This window comes from Macaca fascicularis, chromosome X (assembly GCF_037993035.2).
Source record: "Macaca fascicularis isolate 582-1 chromosome X, T2T-MFA8v1.1".
NCBI lineage: Eukaryota > Metazoa > Chordata > Mammalia > Primates > Cercopithecidae > Macaca > Macaca fascicularis.
In genome coordinates this window covers 93,753,524-93,758,657 of record NC_088395.1, presented here as the reverse complement: position 1 = coordinate 93,758,657, position 5,134 = coordinate 93,753,524, and the positions used below count along the sequence as shown (strand labels likewise).

Sequence of the window (5,134 nt, the reverse complement as noted above, 5' to 3'; positions counted from 1 at the left end):
AAATCAGGATTGTGTACTGATATTAATAAATAAAGTTTAAAATCTGAAAAACAGTTCTATTGACTTGGATGTAATTTTTTGTAATGTTATATCCATTAAATGGCTTCAGAAAGGCAAACTTCTGTTTTAAAAACCATTCTTATTTGAATAGCATTAGTTATTAGCTTTGAAAAGAATAATATTTTTATACCTATGAAATTTATTAGTATGCTGATTCCTGGGTAGTTTTACTTTTTGCTATTTTTGGAGTCATGATGTTCAGCGACAAAATGACTAGTTTTAAAAATTTTATATTATTGTACCTGAAACGAGAACTAAGAAAAATACTCTTAGTATAGGCTCTTAGCTAAGGAGATGTCTTTGGTTCTGTAATGTCTGTTCATTAGTGTTTAAATAATAAATAAGATTTTTAACTTCACAATTAGTTATCTTGAATGAGTGAGGCATTCTATCCCATACATTTATAAACTCAAAAATAATGAGTTGCATCATCTTTATTTTTCTGTATTTAACTGTGTTCTAAAATAAATGCTCTGGATGGGGAAAATATGGAAGTTACTTTGGAACTGGATAATTAACAAAGGCTGAAAGAGTACTGATATACATGCTAAATAAAGTCAATATCTCCCTGAATGAACTATTCAGAGCAATTCTGGTGAGTGTTAGACAGGATATAGAGACTTGGAGAAGAAGCTCCCATTTTCATAGAGAATGCAAAAACTATCATGTATAGAATGTTGGTAGAAATATGAATGGTGAAGGTCAATGTAATGAAGTCTTGGATGGGAATGAAGAAAGGTTACTAGACAAGGGAGAAAAGGTAATCCTTGTTATAAAGTGGCAAAGAACTTGGCTGAATTGTATTCATGTTCTAGTGTTTTCTGGAATATAGAACTTGCAAGAAATAAATATAGATATTTAGCTGAGATTTCTAAGCTAAGTATTGAAGGAGTAGCTTGTTTACTCCTGACTGATTATAATAAAATGTAAGAAGAAGGAAACATATTGAAGATGGAGTTGTTAAGCAAAAATGAGCAGAAAAATACTTAGACATTTCTCAGCCTATACATATGCAACCTATCCATATTGCAGCCTATTCATGTTGCAAACTGCCCAACAACCGTTTGATAAAGGGATCGGTATGTGTGTGAAGCACATTCTTAATCAGCCGCCCCAGCAGAAACACTGCTAATTTGAACTGAAGGAAGACATGATAGAATGAAAGAAGACCATCAGACTTTTTAGATACTATAGTACCAGATTGTAGAGCTATTTGGCTGTGTAATGTGTGCTATTCTTCAGGACAAGAGAAGTATGTCAAAGATGATCTCTGGATTAATCCCCCCACTCCAGCCACGGATCCAGAGTGTTGAACCTGGGCCGCAGAATTACCTCCACCTTGGCTTCAAATATATAGCACAGGCATGAGGGCAGGGCTACTCATATTTGTGGGGGCATAATCCAACTTCAGTGAGTCCTGTAGGCAGAATCACCACCCCAGTGAGTCTGGAAGGCAGAGCATAGAGCCAAAGAGGATTATCACTGAGTTTTAGGAACTCATATTGTTTGCTGCTATAGGTTTTAGATTTGTGTAGGAGCTGTTATCCCTTGCTTCTTCCCTAATCTTTTTTACAAAATGGGAATGTCTATTCTGTGCCTATCCCATCACTGCATTTGAAAGCACATAACTTTTCAGGTTTCATATATTCACATCTGGAGAGAAATTTTGCTTCAGGATTGTACCTTGAGTTTCACCCATATCTGTTCTAGATAGTATTTAGATGAAACTTTGAACTACAGATGTTAAAGTTGATGGTGGAAGGAGGTAGGACTCTTGGAGCAGTCGGGAGAGAATGCATTTCTTTTGCGTACAAGAAAGACATGAATTTTGAGGTAAGGGGTGGAATGATATCGACTGAATATTTGTATTCCCAGAAATCTGTATGTTGATGTCTAATTCCCTATGTGATAGAATATGGATGTGAGGATTTTGAAAGGTATCATAACATTTTTGCTTACTTAAAACTTTTAAATTGTTTTCAGCTTTAAGATATAATTGGCTAATAAAAATTGTATATATTTAACATTAACAACTTGATATTTTTGATACATGAATATACTGTGAAATAATCACTGCAATCAAATTAACGTATCAATCACCTCACATAGTTACTATTTCCTTTTCTCTTTTTTTCGTGTGTGTGTGTGTGTGTGTGTGTGTGTGTGTGTGTGTGTGAAGAACTCTTAAGGTTTACCCTCTTAAACATTTTAAAATATGCCGACCAGGCGTGGTGGTTCACGCCTGTAGTCTCTGCACTTTGTGAGGCCGAGGAGGGAGGATCTCGAGGTCAGGAAATCAAGACCATCCTGGCTAACACGGTGAAACCCCGTCTCTACTAAATAAAATACAAAAATTAGCCGGGCGTGGTGACGGGCGCATGTAGTCCCAGCTACTCGCGAGGCTGAGGCAGGAGAAGGGCGCGAACCTGGGAGGCGGAGCTTGCAGTGAGCCGAGATCGCGCCACAGCACTTCCGCCTGGGCGACACAGCGAGACTCCCTCTCAAAAAAAAAAAAAAAAAAAAAAAATTAAATATACCAGCAATGTTGTTAACTATGGTGAGTATGCTTATGCTATACATTAACTTTCCAGAAATTATTCATCTTGCATAACTGAAAATGTGTATTCTTTGACCAAAGTCTTCCTATTTCCGTCTTCGCTGAGCCTCTGATACCATCATTCTACTATCTGTTTTTATGAGTTTGATTATTTCATATTTCACACATAAGCGAGATGATGCATTATTTTTATTTCTGTGTTCAGTTTATTTTACTTAGCATAATTTCTTATAGGTTTATTTCTTTATATTTTATTTCTTTATTTCTTTCTTTCTTTATTTTGTGTGTGTGTGTGTGTCTTTTTTTTAAATTTTTTTTTTATTATTATACTTTAAGTTCCAAGGTACATGTGCACAACGTGCAGGTTTGTTACATATGTATACGTGTGCCGTGTTGGCGTGCTGCACCCATCAACTCGTCAGCACCCATCAACTCGTCATTTACATCAGGTATAACTCCCAATGCAATCCCTCCCCCCTCCCCCCTCCCCATCATAGGCCCCGGTGTGTGATGTTGCCCTTCCCGAGTCCAAGTGTTTGAGACAGAGTCTTGCTCTGTCACCCAGGCTGGAGTGTAGGGGCACGATCTCTGCTCACTGGAACCTCTGCCTCCGGAGTTCACGGCATTCTCCTGCCTCAGCCTCTCGAGTAGCTGGGACTCAGGTGCACACCACCAAGCCTGGCTAATTTTTGTAGTTCCAGTAGAGACGGGGTTTCACCATATTGGTCAGGCTGGTCCAGAACTCCTGACCTCGGGTGATCCACCCGCCTTGGCCGCCCAAGTGTTGGGATTTCATGCTTGAGCCACTGTGCCGGGCCACAGGTTTACGTCGTAGATATAGCACTTTTTTTTTTTTTTTTTTTTTTTACATATCTTTTCTTTTTTTTCCCCCAAGGTCTTGGTGTAATTTTAGAATTCACATCAACTTTGGATTCAGCTAATACATGCCATTACATTATTGACCAATGTTGTATATATAGCACGTTTTAAAAAATCAATTCATCCATTGATGGACAGTTATAATATTTACATATCTCAGCTATTGTGAATAAAGCTGCAATGAATGTGAGAGTGTTAATGTCTCTTCCAGATCCTAGTTTCAATCATTTTGCATATATACACATAAGTGAGATTGCTACATCATATGGTAGGTAGTTGTATTTTTTACTTTTTAAGGAACCTCCATACTGTTTTCCATAACAGCTGCACCAACTTTGCCAACAACAGCGTAGAAAAATTCCCTTTTCTCCACACCTTGGCCATCACTTTTTGTATTTTGTTTCTTTATAGTAGCCATTCTAACAGCCATGAGGTAATATCTCATCGTGGTTTTGATTTGCAGTTTTCTGAGAATTAGTGATGTTGAACACCTTTTTATATACTTCTTGGCCATTTGTATCAGTCTTCTTTCAAGAAATGTCTGTTCAGGTCATTTACCCATTTTTAATAGGGTTTTTATCTTTTTGCTACTGAGTTTATGATTTCCTTATGTATTTTGGATATTATTCCCTTATCAAATATATGGTTTGCACATATTTTATTCCATTTTATAGGTTGTCTCTTCACTTTGTTGATTGTTTCCTTTGCTGTGTTGAAGTTTTTTATTTTGATGTGGTATCACAGGTCTATATATATATATATTTTTTTCGCTTTCGTTGCCTATGTGTTTGATGTGATGTTCAATTATTGTCAAGACCAATGTCAAGAATCTTTCTTCCTATGTTTTCCTCTAGCAGTTTTATGGCTTCACCTCTTAGGTGTAAGTATTTAATTCATGCAAAGATGTCATCAAAATACAAAAATCAGTGGTTTCTATACAATAGTAATGAACTATCTGAAAAAAATTAACAAAACAATACCATTTAAAATAGCAAAAAATATACTTAGGAATGAACTTAAAGAAGTGAAAGGTTTGTACATGAAAATTATAAAACAATTATGTAAAAAATTAAAGAAGCCACAGATAAATGCAAAGATGCTCCATGTTTATTGATTTGAAGAACTAATATTGTCAAAATGTCCGTACAACTCAAAGGTATCACAAATTTGCTTTATTCCCTATCAAAGTCCCAGTGGTATTCTTTTTAGATACATAAAAAATAACCTTAAAATTCACATGGAATCAGAAAGGCCCCAAATAGCCAAAGTAATCTTGAACAAGAATACAGCAAGAGGCATCACACGTGCTAATTTCAAAACATATTAAAAATGTACATTTGTCAAAACTGTTTAGTACTGGCATAACAGCAGACACAGACACATGGAACAGAATAGAGATCTCAGAAAAAAATCTACACATTCACAGTCAGCTGATCTTTGACAAGGGTGAGCAAATCGACAATGAAGAAAGAATAGTCTCTTGCATAATGGTCTTGGAAAAGTTGGATATCTTCATGCAAGATTATGAAATTGGACCCTTATCTTACACCACATACAAATTTTAAGTTAAAAATATAGAATGATTTGGATGTTTCTGTGGTTGGAAACAACAATAAATACATGTTGTAAAATGCCTCT

At 36.0% G+C, this 5,134-nt stretch overlaps 1 non-coding gene across 1 annotated transcript; it reads right to left on the bottom strand.

Annotated features, from left to right (window-relative positions):
* Positions 1–3,509: 3,509 nt before the first annotated feature.
* On the bottom strand, positions 3,510–3,581 carry LOC123571486 (small nucleolar RNA SNORD45). The gene has a single exon (XR_006695642.2). It is a non-coding gene; the product is annotated as a small nucleolar RNA SNORD45 (small nucleolar RNA).
* Between the last annotated feature and the right edge of the window lie 1,553 nt (positions 3,582–5,134).